The 18,293-nt window shown below is 44.6% G+C and overlaps 1 protein-coding gene across 1 annotated transcript in view; it reads right to left on the bottom strand.

Moving 5' to 3' along the window:
- The window catches only part of LOC144108767 (uncharacterized), a 65,048-nt gene that overhangs the window by 39,109 nt on the left and 7,646 nt on the right, over nucleotides 1–18,293 (bottom strand). The window lies entirely within an intron of this gene.

The following is an 18,293-nucleotide window of genomic DNA, read 5'->3' as shown; positions in this document are numbered from 1 at the left end:
TCTTCGGAATACCTGTAAACAGGCGGTGACTAGTATTGGCAAGATCGTGTGTCCTTGCCTGACGCCCTTCCTTATTGGAATTTTATTGCTGACTTTATGGACGACTATGGTAGCTGTGCAGTTGCTATGTATATCTTCCTGTACTTTGACATAACGCTCTTCTACACCCTCATTACGCAAAGCCTTTATGATTGCTGAGGTGTCCACTAAGTCGAATGATTTCTCGTCATAAATGAAGGCTATATATAGACGTTGATTTTAATGTGCGATTTCTCTATCACCTTATTGATGTGTGAATGTGGTCACATGTTGAATATCTTTTATGAAAGCCTGCCTGATCATTTGGTTGATTAAAATCTAAGGTCGCCCTGACTCTATTAGCGATTACTTTCGGTCTGTAATTTTTATAGTTCTTGGCTTCTCCTTTCTTGAGAATTAAATAAATGTTTGCATTCTTCCAAGCTTCTGGTAAGGTCGAGGTCAGAAGGCATTGCGTATACAGGGTGGCTAATTTCCTGGCGCGATCTCCCCTCCGTCCTTCAACAGATCTGCTGTTACCTGCTCCCCCCCAGCTGCTTTTCCCCTTGTGATTGGTCCTGTGGCTTTCATTATTTTTTCTTTCATTACTGGCGGGATGACGCATTGCTATGCGCTAGTGTCTCCACCATTAACGTTCTGATTACACTGGCTACTGTACTGACTTGTGTAGAACTCTTCGGCTACTTTAACTATCATCCATATTGCTAATGACATTGTCCTCCTGGTCTCTTAACGCATATATCTGGTTTTTACCGATGCCTAGTTTCCTCTTCACCGCTTTTAGGCTACCTCCGTTCTTTAGAGCTTGCTCAATTCTATCCATAATATATTTTCTTATGTCGACTACCTTGCGCTTTTTATTAACTTTGATAGTTTTACCAGTTATATTCTGTCGGTACGGTTATACGCCCTCATGCTTTCGCGTTTTTTAACCAGATCTTTCTTCACCCGAGATAGCTTGCCGATATCCTGTCAAACCGTCCTACCGCCAACTTCTAGTGCGCAGTCCGTAATGATAGCTATCAGACTATCGCTCACTGTATGAACATCAAGATCATCTTCCTCAGTTCAGCCGAATATCTGTTGTGCAGGGATATCCTGAATTCCTGTGCTTTGCCTCATCCCGCTAACTTGTTAATGGACTTCCTCTTCAGTAGCTCCTTCCGTTTCCTCTTCAAGTCTAAGCTAATTCGAGACCTTACTATTCTGTGGTCGCTACAGCGCAAGTGACATCACGCACTCAAATACCTGGCGACACTTTCGTGCCTGATAACGCGATCACGCGCTATAGCACTAGTAAAGCTCTCAATGTTGCAGGGGTTGTAATATTAGTGTGCTTGTCTTAGAACGCACCAGAATAGTGTTTTTGGATTTTTTTCTTTTCCTTTGGCTTAGAAAATGATATCAACGCTTCTGCCAGAGCGACACATGCACCTAAAAGCCTGCGTGACTTGTACTCCACAACGCAAAATGTTTGGTTAGAATCGGGCGTGTTAATTTCTGAAGTATTTGGTCAAACTGCCGATTATCATATTTTTTAGACCTAAAAGTTACGCCGAGAACAGAAACGTGACACACGATTACAGCATAGAGTGATAAATAAGGACACGATTGCTGGTTTCGAAACCTTAGTAAGAAAAAGGGACTGGTCAATGACGTACAACTTGATGGATCCCGTTAAGGCGTTAAACTAAGTTGCTGTCACAATCAGAGAACTTCATTACAAAGCTTCTTCATTAAGGGGGACTACTCGTAGCAATAAAAGCCGGAAACCGTGTGTTGACGACATACTTTTAAAAGAATTAAGGAGCAAGACAGACAATTCACTCGACAGTTTTAAGAATAAGTTCGCTCATATTCTTATCGCTCCTAAAACAGTTCGGAAAATATTAAGTGAAACGCTCCCACACAATGAACAAACTTTTGTTTCTACCGTAATTGATAAAGGCTTATCGTACGCAGAAGCTTCACAAGCGGATATTTTTATTCAGTATTTCTTGAGGATGAGAGCCCCAGACGCTTCGATTAGTTAGAACCCTATATTTAGGACATGTATTTCTCTATTTCTCGCACCTACAAGTGATGCCCAAATTAGTAACTGACTGCTGAAGCTATAGAATTCATACAGCAGCTTGTAGCGTACATGCTATCGAAGCTTAATCTACAAAGACAGTCGTCTAGCACAAAAGTAAACCTTCGTCATAATAATGCATTCTGATACTGTCTACAGGTGTTCTTGCTAATGAACTAAAGAATAGCAAATTTAAAGGTAATCTTTAAGGGAGGTAACAGGTAGGGCATTAAAAACTGCTAGCCAATATCAGTCCTGGCTCTTTTTAAAACTTCCTTGAGCAGGTGACGAAAGAAGGTATTCGAACTTTTTGCGCTAAACATAACATGACAGAAACTCAATCCGTTTTCGAAAACGCCTACCTATAGAAACAGCACCGCTGCACATTAAAGAAAGAATACTGGGTAATTTTGAGGACAAGGTGTACCAAAAAGGAATATTACTCCTTCTAAGAAAGGCGTTTGACTCCAATAAACATTGTATCTTGTTACAAACGTTAAAATGAGTGTGGCATTAGAGGCGCTGCTCTTAGAGCCGCACAAAGCTAACAAAGGAGCCACAGTACAGAGTCATTCTATAATTGAGATCCGTAATAGGATAAATTCAATTCGGGGTCTCACAGGGTATACTGTCGGTACGCTTTTTTTTTCTTTTATACATAAATAATATCAAAATGTGCTTCTAACACCGAACATTACCGAAAACTTAGGAGTTCTTCAGAAGGAAACGAATGTTTGGCTCAGTAACACTTCTAATTGGCTCAGAGTAATAAATTCGAATTAAATGCCTTAATTACAAAATGCAATAATTTTGGTCTTGTAATAAGCGCATTGATTATAACATAGTGTTCAAAAAGCCGTAATGAAGTCATACAACTCTCTTGGCGTTTTGTTTGCAGCAAAATTAAATTGATCCAATCATATTGACAGCATGAAAACTTGCGTTGAAATATTCATCGGCGGTATTAGTTAGGATATCTATTACCTCACCGACTGAAAAACCCCTATTACACGCTAGTGCATTCATTTTTCAGTACTGTGTGTCTCTTTGGAGAACCATGACGAAACTTAGTGTCGATAGTTCGAAAAGTTCACAAAACCGCATAATAAGTATAAATGAGAACGCACCCTTCAGAAGAACTCTATTCGCCTTTTCAAGAAGAACACCATATTATGAAAAGAAAGCATTATACAGAAAAAACAGCCATCTCTAGCTTTGAAGAAACAAATCTTAATGAAAGTGCCTTTTTAGAATGCACCTTACAAAAAACATTACGCTCTACACAGACTTGCAGCAAGGGCAGGATCCGCACGTGCAATCGTATGCAAAAGTCGTCACTTAATCGTGATGCTGCTTTTACGTCCACTGTGAAAGAATCATCCTCGATAGCGATCTTCAAAATATAGTAAAGGTGTACTTCTTCTATCACTCTAAAAAAGACTTTTTTTTACTGCCAGCTCCGTTCAGTAGCTGCAACACTTCTTTTCATCTCTTATCGCTCTGTGTTTTTGACGCCTATGTAATATTATTCGCTGTTAGCCTCCTTTTCAGTGTATTTCAATCTAGGATATTTTTTCTTACCCGTTATGCTTTCTAGTGTACTCAGGGAAAAGGGACCGACATTTGTCAGGCATCAGTGCATTTTGGACAGCCTCCTATACAGACGACCTTGTATGTACCTTGTCTGTCTGAATAAACATTTATTAATTCATCTTGTCCAGTCAGAGTCACTCCGTCATTTTCATAAATTTTTAATCATCACCATCAGGCTGACATGCCCACTTCATGACAAAAGCATCTCCCATATCCCTTCAATTAACATTGACTTGTGACAGCTATGGCTTTCCTATTTCCGCTACCTACCTAAGCTTATCCTCCTATCTATTTGGGCACATGTTGCAACACTTGCCTTGTCATGAACTTTATTCTGTTACCATCAACGACCATCAGTTATCTTGCCTTCACATTACATGCCCCGCTCAAGCCCATTTCTTGTGGCAGTGGTTGAAAGGTTGCTGTTCACAAAGTTAAGCATGAAATACAGCTTTGCTTGGGTACCATAATACTTGAGACGGGTCGTTTGAAGATTTTGTGTCTCAGGTTATAAGTTGCGACATAACGTGCTTTTAAGTTTCCTCATGTAAAATTTTTCAATGCTTGATATAAACCGGCTGCTCCTCTAGATTTTAAGGTTCTAAACGATATCGCCGTTATCATCATGATCACAGAACACAGGACGGCCGCAATGAGCCAACTAACCCATGCCAAAAAATTGATTAGACGCATATTGTAAGAAGCTCACAAAAGAAATGAAATTGGAAAAGCGGGCGTTTCAGGTTCCCTTACTTGTTAATAGCACTGCAAACAAATTGTTGCTTTGCAAAAGTGAATTTAAATTTGAATATTTTTAATCCGCCAATTTTATCAGCAATACTCCTACAAAGAATGCAAATGACTAAAATATTTGTTGTTTTTAAGGGTAGCGAAAAATTATCCACTTGCTGCACTTTTTAATTTCACCTCTTATCTCTAAAGCCTGCAAAAACGCTGAACAGAGCGAATACTTTTTCGAATAGCAATCCTGGATATTTGGGTCGCTGTACAGCTTTAGATAAGAAAAAATCAGCTGAGTCTGCCATACTCTTAAAAATTAAAATATTTTACATAACATCAAAATGAAGCAGCCAGAGATATTTGCAGATTTCACCCTTTTCATCTTTAGTAACCATATTATTCTATATTACAATTTGCAATCACATCCTGTTCGAGGATTTTGCTTTGAGGCCTATTCTTCTTGCTTAAACCTGAACAAAGTAGGTTGTTGTTGATGACCCTAACTGTTTTGAACAGATCATTCACTGTGCGGTTTATTAAGACAGTATTTTTCGTCCTTTCTTGCCTAATGTTTACATTTAACATTTAATCCAGATGCATGTTGAACCTGATTTCATGTTGTACGTTGGCATCGCTAGCTTTTTTTTAGTGGCTCTCTTTGCATAAACCGATAAACAAAGGCACTGTTATTTTTAGTGCCCTACATAAATCGTGATCATCATCATCAGCCTGACTACGCCCACTCCAGGGCAAAGGCCTCTCCCGCGTTTCTCCAATTAAACCTGTCCTCTGCCAGCTGCGGCCAGTGTATCCCCGCCAACTTCTTAATCTCATCCGCCCATCTAACATTCTGCCGACCCTGCTACGCTTGTCTTTTCTTGGAATACACTCCGTTACCCTTAAGAATTAATGGAATAACACAGGGGTATAAAAAGGCCGCATTAAATTACGGCAATTATAAATACTAAAGATTCGAAAGCAGCAAAGTTTCGACAAGTACACTGAAAGGCTACATTGACACTCTACCATGTGCTTGATAACTGCATGTAGCTGACAGCTTTACGACATTTGTTTTTTTTTGCTCGCTGCCACCGTTAGATGGGAAAAGCACATACACAGCACCGTTATAAAAATGTCACAGCTAGTTGTCTGTGTCTCATGCTGTCGATCTGAGTTTCTCACGTGCTTAAAAATAACCACATATTACGCTTGATTTCTCTCTTGCTTTATCTTTTGCGATATGATTTCGGGAGCTACATGCCATATGAAGTTTAGTAAAATATTTGTCCCAAAAAAGGTATTAAGGTACACTCCTGGAACAACTCAAAACCCCACACTCGCCTAATTTATCTCGAATATATATTTTTAGACCAGCCTCTTTTCCACACTCTCTATTATGAAGCCTGCACCAACCTCGTGTGCTTGTTTCCATACCAGGCGTCCAAAATAAGGTTGATTAATCGCCGTCAGCATTAAAACTGACCACTATTGAATATTTGCACGAGAAGAACGGGCACAGGCTGCAAGTATACACCGACAGCTCAGTGACCCCCTCCAGTACCTAGGGCTCGGTGGTCATCCCCTTAAGTACCATAGTGAAGAAAGTGAAAACATCGCACCAGCTTTCATGGACTGGTGCGGGACTTACCGCTATTCGTGCAGCCATTGAGCATTTCAGTGAAGAAAGACCCCAGCATTTGGCTGTTTTCACTGACTCAAAGGCAGCCCTCCAAGCATTACAATCTGCTCTTCCTCGCCCCAGCAATGGTCTGTTTTCACTTACTCAAAAGAAGAACTCCAAACCTTTCAGTCTGCTCTTCGCCATGGGCCCTATGAACAACCGGTCGCTGAAATCTGAGAGCTACACCACGCTGCCATCAGTAAAGGGCACGATATTGTATACCAATGACTGCCAGGACACAGCGGCACCGCAGGCAACCTCCGAGTGGACGAGGCCGCGCGAATTCCTCACCACGAGAGCGATTTTGTGTCCATCCGCATCTCGAGAGCCGACGCAGCGGCTAGGCTTCTAACACTGGCGCAAGATATCACGCCTGCCTTGTGGAATTCCGGCCTGTTCTCGAATCCGCGTCAATTTTTCCTGGATCCTGATGTGAAGCTCAACGGCTTCCATTCGGCCTGCCACGACGCGAGGCAACTTTGCTCTGTGGCTTGATGTCACATTCACAAATCATTACCCTTCTGTAATCGGCATGGCTGTTAACCCTGCATGTGACATCTGTGGCCGCGGTGAGACCATATCTCATATTCTTTGTGAATGCCCAGCGTACAGTTCCGAAAGAGGTTCTCTATGCTGTGCGGTGGAACACATCGCTTCACTCTCGCTAACGCAGTTCAAGGTTTTTGTACACTGACTGTTTCGAACATGCAGGTGAGGGCCTACCAGGCCTTCCTGCGGTTCTTAAGAGTGTCGCGTCAGCACGACAGGGTGAGACTTTGCCGAAGCCGTTTCTCCGTCTTCTTTTTCTAATCGCTCCCTTTTCTTCCTCACCTGTATGTCCCATCATCCCTTTCTTCCAGTGCAGGGTAGCAGAGAGAGAGAGAGAGAGAGAAAGAAAAAAGTTTTGTGCATACAATGTAGGGGAGGGCGCCCTCATTTCAGTAGTTCATTCGCTTTTGCCGCCAATCTTCCTCGGTTCACCAGCGAAAGGTGGCATTCAATTGTGAGCTGTGCAGCGCCGCCTCCGAGTCCTCAGTTGTTGGTTTAATGATTCCAGGTGTATCTGGGTTTTTCTGGCATGCCCGTACCGTATAATATTAGTCAGCCACTTCGTCGTGGAAGGCGCAGTGCAGATCGTACGAATTTGGAAACATATAGCTGAATTTGACAGGATCTATATAAGTATTCGATTGCAATCTCCTTAAAATGACTTCTCGCTTCTTCTTCAGATATTTGTGCTGTTCAGTGTATACTTTCTTTGTGAATCTCAAGTGTTGGAGTAAATCACTGTAGCTTAATAGTGGTTCGGAATAATTATGTCCTTAGAATGTTGGGGAACCCAGGGTAAAAGCGCGCGGACAGCTGTGTAAGCGCATTCGTTTCCGATATTCCCAGAGTGTCCTGGAGTAGGTATAATTGTAGATTTAAAGTTAGTATCTTCTTGATTTCTGAGAATTCTGTTTGCGTGTTTACCAATCCTTCCTCTTCTATATTTACGGCATGCAGTCTGGGAGTCCATGATTACACTCGAGACCTTCCTAGAAACCACCGCCAAAGCTACCGCCGCTTCCTCAGCCTGGGCGATTCTCTGGCATCGAAGTGATGCCCCATTAACTAATTTTTCTTCCGCACTCGTGCATGCTATCGTTGATGTCCTTTTGACCTGTACTGCCGCGGACACGTAAATTGCCTCTTCCATCACACCCCATGTTCTCCTGGTGGCGTTCAGCCTAGCCTTCCTTTTTTCCTTACGATATTCGGGGTGCACATTTGTCGGAATGGGCTGCACCTCGATCTTGCTTCCAAGCAGATTTTGTAAGTCCTCTGTGTGCTCTGTAGGATAAATGCATTGGAGACTTATCGAGTACATTCTTTCTTGTCCTGCTTCCTGACAGCCGTATCCTCTGAGATATCGAATGGCCTTCAGTAATTTCGTCTACATTGTTGTGAATTCCCATGTGTAGTAACCTTGCTTTTCCTGCATTGACCGGGATGCCAATTGCTCTTTTATACACTTTGCTTATTATCACGACCATCTGATTGTTCCCACTTTCTTCCATTTCAGATAAGGTACTGTGTAAGCTATCTTAATCAAAATTAAAGCATCTATTAACCTAATGGAAGTCTATGCTTGTGGTTTGATACCCTACTAATCATTCTCGCCACTTGCGCACTTGTTGAGTGCAATCGCCAAACTCTTCCTCGTTGTTTCCCTTGGCTTCTATTAACAGACCTCATATATTCGCAAGAGGCACCTCTTGAATTTTGCGCTCCCCCCACTTATATTTCAACCGAGTCAGAGTCTTCTTCCTTCATAAATATTAGTAACTCTGATTTGTTGGGTGTTCGTTGGAGTCCAGACCAATTAGCGTATTCTTACACGGTATGCGCCGCACATTGTAACATTTCACCCTCTGGAGGTCCAATCCCAACGTCGTCAGCATACACCGCGTGCCTGACATCCCTTATGGTGTCCAACCTACTCGGTAGTCCTAATAGTGTAATGTTAAAGAGCAAACAGGACAGCCCTGCCGCCTGCGGTGTGCCCTCTACTTCCCAGCCGCTTGTACTCCGACTTGACATCTCCGACGTTGATCCTAAATTCGGTTCGGCAGAAATTCTTTAATATAAATCATTTTTATTATTGCAGCCCGGTAAATCTTTGAGTAAGACATCATGTTTGACATTGTTATATGCACTTTTGAAGTCTAATGCTGCAATTTCCCTGGTCGAATAGACTCTAGGTTCGTCGATGATTTATTCTTTCAGCTGTAAATGTACATCTTCAGTCGAAAGGTTTGGTCTGAACCGGAACATCGTGTTTGGGAAAACGCCACTTTTATTTAAATGTCTCTGCACTCTTTTATATAAATCTTTTTCCGTCAACTTGCCTGTGCACGACGTTAGCGATATTGACCTCAATATATGGGTACCGATCTCTTTATCGAGCTTCGGAATAAAAAGAAATTTTGCCGTCTTCCATTCCATTGGAATGTTTCCTTCGGACCAGCAATTGTTAAGGAATTCTGTGATAGCCTCTAACGACTTGCCGTCCAAGTTAGCAAGCATTATAGTGGTAGCCAGATCTCCGCAGGGCAGGTATCCCTTCTCATGTCCACGAGTCCGGCACGCTCCTCCCAGGTTGTGACCTCCTTGTACATTTGTTCATACTTTATGACCGTGTATTCTTTCCTGTCCAGACCGACACCCTTTGATTTTCTGTATGTTCTTTAAAATTCTGCAATGAGCTCCCTTTCGCTCCCCTTGAAGTTGTGTGTGGCCTTCAACAGATTTGCTATGTGCATCTCTTTTGCTCTCTTCTGTATCCATCAGCCATCTCAATATGAACCAGGTTATCTTGAGATTAGGTCTGTCATTGAAAGACTCGCCGAGGTTGTGCAAGTTAGCTTTGACGAAGTTTGAGGCATACTTCTCCACGTGCTCTGTAACCTCTACTATTCTTTTCTTTACTTCTTCTTCTTCTTCTTCTCCTCAAGTAATATGGCTTTACTTTCCAGTTTAGCTTCTTCCTCCTCCACCTCAATGTGAGACCTCTCCTCCCTTCCCGTTGATGCGATAAATGCGGGTCAATTCCCGGAAAATCGTTCGATGCCCTAATCATTTTCGTGTGAATTTACATTTCCCCCATAATTTTCAACGCTGTGCTCCTCTTTTTCGCTCCTGCACTCGCTGACTTACGACAATTTGTAATTTTCGCTGCCCCCCTCTTCCTGCTGCTCTTGTTGCACTCAACTGTATTCTGCAGGATAAAGGGATCGCTCCGCAAGTCCTTCCAATTCTGCCAGGCGGCAAGTGTTAGATTTATACCTAGAGTTAAATCCGGGCTAGTGTCCCTACAGCCACTATTACCCTCTCTAGTAGGCTTGCTTGGGTCCATTAGAATCGTTAGCGCCTTATTCGTGATGGCATCTGCTAAGTGTTTTCCTTTCACAGTCTCATACGAGTAGCCCCATAGGTAGCTAGCTTGCGGCTTTGAAGTCCCCTACAATTGGCAGCGGACCTCATTAGCCGCAAGTTTGAATTTTGTGATAATTTTTTGAACCTGCCTCTTGTCTCTTTCAGCCTGCTATAAATCTTGTTTTCTGCAAGAAAGGGAAACATTTCTAAGGGAGTATATTCGACCCCCTCCACTTCCAGATCAACAATTTGGGCAGCCTAATCTTTGCGTGCTAATATGCACGAGCTTGGGTGAAGATGACAGTTCTTGTATGCAATTAGCTTCGCGTGTGCATTGGTCTCCTGCAGCGCTATTACCACGGGTTTGTTCTCAACGCAATTTTCATCTTGCTGTAATGTGGTCTTTTTTGTTTAAACATCTGCCTTTCGATTGCCAAATTATTAATATGTTCTTTTGATTACGACCGTCCATCTTGTTCGGGATACTCATCATCACCGTCTAAAACTCTATTTGCAGTCCAACTCCTGAGCGATGTTCTTTTGACCAGCGTTGTTGCCTTATTTTTCCTGTTCATTGTAATTTAAGGGCCGCTATTTCAGTTTGCTCTATGCCTATTGACTGTTGAAGCTAATTTTGGTTGATCTGTACCTGTTCGATGAGGAGTTGCATTGGCTCTTGGCAAAAACGCATCTGCAAACTTTCCTCTCTAAATTCTGCTTTCATCTCTATGGCCATACCCTTAATTTCTTTGAGGCTATTTTCGGAAACTCAAATTTGTTTTGTATCGGAGCTTTTATGGATGGTCCCCGCATTATCGATTTTCATAGTTCTTTTTACGCTTTCGATTTCCTCCTTAAAATTAAAATTTTCTTTCCTAAGCTCTTCCAGTTCTTTTTTCTTAGTTGTTTACAATCAATTATTATTTACCAGCAACTCAGGACCCGAGGTAACTCGCACTGCCCACCTAACTTTTTCCGCTCTTTTTTTGTTGTCTTCAGCTTGCATATCTCCGTTTGTCCGCCTCTTTTTCAGTCGATTGACGCACAGCCGACCAACCGCGAGTGGCAGCTTGATGTTTGGCCGCCGACTGCGCCCGGCTCGAACCCGGCCTTGATTTCCTTTCCTTTGCTACTCCGTGGTCACGCAACTTTTCCGCCTCCCTCTTCTTACTAATGTACGCAGTCTTGAATTTCAGGTTCCAAAGGTTCGAGTTTGTCTTGTGTTCGCTGTTACACACTGACCAACGCACTGCCCATACACGATCCGGTGTCCCGCACAGTTCTCATCTCATGACCTTCGGGTTAGGGCAAACGTCAGCCCTGAGGCCAACCTCCGCGCACCCATTGCACGCCAATGTCATTTTAGTGTAAAGGGTGGAAGGCTTTTCCCCTCCGTCGTAATAGACGTAAAAGAGAACTGCTACCCGCGAACATGACCGCCACTGTGGCCGCTTGTCCAAATTTCTTTACAGCCAGGATTTCCTTCCTTTTGACCCCGGTATTTCTTCGGATGTTTTCTTCAATTTCCTCCGGTTTGATGTCCCTCAGTACTCTTTTGCACGTGTCCTGTGGGGGGGGGGGGGGTTGAAGTACACGCAGGTCTGATGTTTGCACCCGTTTGGCATTATCGCTTGCACTCCGAGGATTAGGCGAGCCGCTTCTACATTCTGTGTTCCTACCACAATGAAATTCTGCTCCAAACTGAGCCTGAATTTGAACTCAGTTTTTATGCCAGGCCGGTAAGTGGCTGCAGCAAAGGCCTCGGCAACTTTCCATACTCTCGCTCTGTATTTTGCTATGTTCAAACCACTTCTTGGTCTGATAATTGCTACGACATCTCCCCTTTCCAAAACTGGGCGTCTCGGAGAGCCTTTACCCTGGCCTGGAACCACCTTGGCATGTTCGGCGTCATTATTCCGGCCCGACAGCTGCCGGTCCTGCTTGGTTTTTCGCAGCGCATTCTTGGAATGTGCCTCAATTCACTGAGGCGAAGTTGGATTCAGGGCTAGCTTTTGTTTTGCATCTGCTTCTCGACGACTCCAAACCTGCATCTTATTGGCATCGTATCTCACGATCCCTTCGATGTCGTCAGGCGGAGCGCCTCTGCCGACTGTCGTAGAATTCCATTTTCTGGACTCATATTTTACTGGTTCGTATCCACGTACTCGTGAAAAGTTCGTGTATCCAACCGCTCTAAACGTCTGCCTTTGCAACCTCTTAGGTAACGACGAGAGGGAGACTTTTTCAGAGCGCCTCAGAACAGCGTCCTAGCAGATGCACTTCGTCCAGGGTAGCAAAGTGGACGCTAGGAGGGAGAGGAGGAGGAAATACGCAGAGGTTAGCCGGTAGACGAAACCAAGGAGGCAGACTGGTTTCATCTGCCGGTTAACCTCCGCGCCTTTCCTCGTCCTCTTTCTCCTCCTTCTTTAATATAAAATTGTATCAGTTAGAGTCGTAGAAAACATCGACTAATGAAGTATCTTAAACTTTCACCACCAGTAATAGCTGCATTTATCACATCCTTTCCAAGCAGCAATAAAAGATAAAGTAGATTTTAGAAGATCTAGAGAGCAATCGGCTGTCCCCGGCAGCAGAACAAACTTTAAGAGTCACACCGGTTTTATTACGACAACCGTTTGAAAAAGTAGTAAATTTTTACATGAATTTTAAAAAAGTGGCAAATCAGAATTGATGACCTTTGGCTTCTCTTGCTAAATTACTTTTGGCTTTATAATGTTGGCTTATTCCGTTTTTCATGTCGTAAATGGTACGGTTTTAATGCAGTTTAACCAAGTAGGACGCGCCAAAGCATTGAGGCGACACCGTCTCGAAAGAAGCCGTATGAAAGCACACGGCGCAGAGCGTCCGTGCTTCCATCGCCGTCGGGCGGTTTCTCGCGTGATTCCGATGCCAATGCCTCTCGCCTGTCAGCAGCAGGGACGGCGGAGTGCGCCGACGACAGATGTGAGTGGAAGTACAGGCGAAGCGTGGTTGCTAGGAGTGTAAACGATGTTGTGCGATGGCGGCACTTTCGGCACTGTCAGCAGTGATGGTACAGGCCCTCAAACATCGCGAACACCACAAGACCTTTATCAGCGTTTACCCATCCAAATAGCTTTCGAACTATACATCATAAGCTATTCGATACAAACGTGCTATCGAGGACAGAACTAACCAGGCTGCACCTCCGCTGGCTCAAATGCTTCGCTGCGTCACAGGAGCCAGGTACTGGTCCGAAAATAGCGCGTCCATTTTGCGCGCAGTGTTGCTCGTCCAGCAGTGCCTGATCTTGAGCTTGGTGCGAGAAGCAGTCCACACGATCAATTTACAAACTGGCGCGCTTCATGGCGTATGCCGCCTCTCTCATTGGGCGCCAGCAAGCAGCATTTCTTTTTTGGGTTTTAACAGCAGCGCAAAAAAAAACGAGGACAAAAGCGAACGAGGAGACACAACACAAGCGCATGTGTTGTGTCTCCTCGTTCGCTTTTGTCTTCGTTTTTTTGCGCTGTCAAGTATGAATCCACACCAACTAGCCCAACTTTCTGTTCTTATTAACAGCAGCTTGCTGCTGCGACTTACTTTGGGTTTTAACAGCAGCTTGCTGCTGCGAGTTACTGGAACGTAGCTTCGCGCATCAATAAAGAGCAAAGAAGCATGGCTTTTTCCACCAAGCTGAATGGCTGGAACATCGTTCCAGAACGTTGCATACTACCGCCCCTTCGCAAAGGAATCGCCACGACGATAAAATGTATAACGCCACCAGTGATACGTTTCTTGCGAGGGCTCGCGCTTTGTCGGCACTTCTGTTCCTGCTAGATAACATCTTACCCCAACGAGAGATTAAACAGTATTTTATACAGGCAAAGATGTAGGCGTCTAGATATACAGGTCTTTTTATTTCGGTTTAATGCAAGCACAGTGATTTGGTTCATTTTGTTAAAACATTCGCGTTGTGTACTTTAAATTTATGGTTCACTTATTTCTGCTTAGCGGTCTCGTGTATAACAGCGTCAAATATTGCAAACGCCTACGCTCGCAGCTTTTCGTATAGGGTTCGTTTGCTTTGTAAAGGAATGAGATTACTTTATCATTTTTTAAGAGCAAGCCTGCCATCCAAAACTGTCAAGTACGTCATATAGTCGGAGATAATTACCTGTTTAGATGCTACGAACTTTTTCAGCATTCGCAGCATGGCTGTCGAAAAGTATTTTGACCTGAAACACAGTTGGCATTTTGTCCTCATGACCTGCATGAAAATCTTGATTGCAGCCTCTACTCTCAGGCTGGTTTGTAAGATTAAACTAAAGAATTTGATAAAGTGGCTCACCGGCACTTCTTGCTCAAACTTTCCTTCTACATTCACACCCTCTTATTGCAAAATAGCAGGAATGATTTTTTATTGAAAGCAGACAATCTGCGCTAATTTTGTAGTCAGTCTTCTAGCCCATCGTTCGTGTATCACTACCTTAGGACTATGACAAGCGTCTCCATTGTGCCTTCTTTTCTTAACAAATATTAAAGAATTATCTTTGCATGTATCTTCCTCGATCCGCGTCTTGCTGAAGACTGCATGAAAACTTTTTCTAACCAAAATGTCCTTCAGAATAATCATAATGGTGTGCAAGAAGGATGTGATTAATGGTTATTCACCCTTAACTATAATTATTGTAAGCTCCTGTCGTTTACTCGAAATCTTAGACCATTTCGTTCTACATATATGATCGATCAAGACCAGTACAATCTGTGCAATTGTTTACAAAACTCTGCATACCACTTCGAATATCTCTTAGGACGCACATGGTGCCAACATTTTATAAACTAAAACAAGGACATGATTCCTTAAAACGCCTCACGCGCTATTGTCATATAAGTTATTGCCATATAAGTTAACATGAGACAAAAGCTCAAAACTCCGCCACCCATCTAGGATTCTCACCAAAAAACCTTTAGAAACAACCTCGGGCGGCTTCAAAACCTTGCTGCTGTGAATATGCCCACTGTCATGATAACACGTGCCCTTACGGTACGAAGTGCGCATGCTCATGCTTGTACCTGTTCTTATATAAGCAGCCCCTTGTCTGATAATAAACACACTTTGTTCCATGCCTGCCGACCGTTCACATAGTGTCAGAAGTGGGGCGGCGACGCGTTTCGCAAGCCGCGTTCACCGCTTCTCGTCCCCGCCCCTTCGTCCAGCTGCACCCCTAGTGCACTCCCAAGAAAGAAGTTTGGCGTCGACGGTTCTTCCACCGCCAAAGCCACTGGAAAGTACGGGTGACGCTTACCAGAACTGGATCATCTGGAAAACTGAGTTTACTCTGTTTTCTACGGCGACCGGACTAAGGAAGCAGCCTAAAGAAGTTCAGGCAGCAACACTTCTTGTGACAATTAGTGAAGCAAGGCGGGTGTTCTATACCATCAAATTCGTAAATGAGGACGAAAAGCAAGACCTCGATAAGCTGATTGAAAAATTCGAGAGCCACTACAAACCAGCGAAGAATCTAACGTTCAACGAGTTTCGTTTCCGCTCCCAAGATCAACGTGAGGGCGAATCTTTTAACGAGTGGCTAATCGATATCCGAACTCTTGCTCGCTTGTGTGAATTCGGAGAGCTAGAGGACAGACTACTGCGCAGTCGAATTATTCTAGGAGTTGGAGACAAGGACCTGCAGCAGAAACTTCAGTCTGAAAATCCGTCGTATGCCAAAACAGTGGAAATATGCCGAGCAAGGGAACAAGCGAAGGAGCACTTTAACGAGATCAGGGAGGCAGAAGTAAGCGCTACAGATGAGGCCACCGTGCATGCTGTGAAATCGAAAGTTAGCCTCGGAAATTGCCCAAACTGCTGCTTCACAGAACACGGAAAAGCAAAGTGCCCTGCGCAAGGGAAGTGCTGTGACAAGTGTGGCGGCCCGAAACCACTTCGCTCGTGGCTGCCGTCAACCAGAAGCGAGACCGAGGGGCCAAGCATGCAAGATAAAACAGGTCGAAATGGCAGAGAACGACGGCTATTTCCTTCAAACCCTGGAAGTCAATGCAATTGACGGCCACGACCGCTGGTCAGCAACTGTCGACATCGCAGGTTCCGCCATACGCTGCAAAATTGATACGGGAGCCAACTTTTGCGTCATGCCCGAAGCGACACTCAGAAACATAACTACGAAGCCAGCACAAGACTGCTGCTCTACGCTATGGTCGTTTCTCGGGCACATAGAAAAAGCGACAACGAAGATTGAGCTTCAGGTCGCCAGTGCAGCTCAGTCTACCACGGCGCTATTCTTTATCGTGAAACAAGCAGTTCCTGATTGGCCGCATAAACACTGTGGACACTTTGGAAACTAAGGAAAAAGTAGAAAGATTTGGAGATGTTTTCCAGGGGCTGGGAGAAATCAAAGACGTAGCCTACCACATGGAGCTGGCACCTGAAGCTCGAGGCGTCGTCAAGCCAGCACGACGAATCGCCATCACCTTTCAGAAGCGCGCCCGAGCTGAGCTGGACCGGATGGAGCACGACGGCGTCGTTGCTAAGGTAACATAACCGGCTTCCTGGTCTAGCCACATGGTTGCGGTAGTAAAGAAAGAAAAAGTACTCATATGCTTGGACCCATCTGACTTAAATTAGGCACTTCTGAGAGGGCACTACCACATGCCGAGGTTAGAAGATATCCTACCGCGGCTGCATGGAGCGAAATTCTTTCTATTCTGGATGCACCGTCAGGATTCTGGCAGATTAAGTTGTACGAGCCGAGCTCCCGCTTATGCACTACGAGCACGCCGTACGGGCGATACAGATTCCTGCGCATGCCGTTCGGCATCGTTTTCGTGCCGGAAATTTTTCAGCGGGTAATGCACCAGGTACAAGAGGGCTTGAGGGGCATTGCCGTCGTTATGGATGACATATTGGTTAGGGGACAGTCGCGAGAGCAGCACGACAAAAATTTAGTAGCTTTGCTGTCCCGGTGTAGACAACACAATCTGAAGCTCATTAAGAACAAGTGCAATTTCCTCCATCCCAGAGTCCGCTACATGGGCCACATTCTGACTCCAGAGGAGCTGTGCCTGGACCCCAGCAGAGTCGAAGACATCGTGCAAGTTCCGCCACCACAAAATCGTAAGGAACTCCAAGTTTTCCTCGGCATGATCAACTTCGTGGCGCGGTTTGTCCCTAACATACCCACGTTGTCAGCGCCGCTTCGCGAGTTGTTGAAAAAGGACGTCGCGTGGGTCTGTACATACCAGCAAGATAGCAGCTTTCGTCAGCTTCGAGCGAACCTCACAAAGCGCCAGTCCTTGCCTGTTTTAACCAAGGAAAACCATTCACCTTGTCAGTAGACGCCAGTCAGCATGGAGTAGGAGCCGTTCTTCTACAGGACGGGCAGCCAGTTGCCTACTCATCCCGTTCGCTAACAGAAGCACAGCAGCGCTACGTGCAAGTCGAGAAGGAAACATTGGCAATTGTTCATGGTTGCACAAAATTTCATGATTAGATCTTCGGGCAGTCAGAGGTTACCGTCGCGTCGGATCACAGGCTTCTGGAATCTATATTCAAAAAGCCACATTGTGAATGCCAGCTACGATTGCAGCGCATGAGGCTTGTTTTGCAAAGATTCCATATCACGGTGACGTTCAAACCAGGAAAGGAGTTGTTTCTAGCTGATGCGCTTTCTCGCGTCCCGAGTGCTACGGAACTAACTGACGAGACAGAACAATTTCAAGTCAGCGTTATTTCTTCGCTTCCTCTGTCAGATCAGCAGCTCAAGAGTATTCGGCACGAAACTAACAAAGACTCTAGTATGGCTGAACTGCGCCCTTACTCGAGCACACAGTGGCCGGAAACGAAGAACCATGTGTCGCATGCCCGGCGTCTATACTGGTGTCGTCGCAACGAGCTGCATGTTGAGGAAGGCCTGCTACTCAGAACGAACAAAATAGTCGTTCCTCCTGCCAAGCGACCGGAAATTCTGCGCTTGCTACACGCCGCGCATGGAGGCGAAGTCCAAATGAACATGAGAGCCAGAGAAGTAATGTTCTGGCCCGGCATGAACGCAGACATCTCAGCTCTAGCTACGTCATGTGCAGCGTGCGAAAAGTACAAGCGCAGTAACACTAGACTGCCTATGCTGAGCCACGAGATACTAGGCCTGCCATGGCAAGCAGTCGGGCTTGACATTTTCCACCACGATGACCAGTCCTGCCTAACGCTCGTGGATTTCTACTCGTTTTTTTCGAGGTTCAAAAGCTACGTCAGAC

This window comes from Amblyomma americanum, chromosome 10 (genome assembly GCF_052857255.1).
Source record: "Amblyomma americanum isolate KBUSLIRL-KWMA chromosome 10, ASM5285725v1, whole genome shotgun sequence".
Taxonomy (NCBI): Eukaryota; Metazoa; Arthropoda; class Arachnida; order Ixodida; family Ixodidae; genus Amblyomma; species Amblyomma americanum.
The sequence above is the reverse complement of the archived record's forward strand: the minus strand, read 5'-3'. Positions and strand labels throughout refer to the sequence as shown.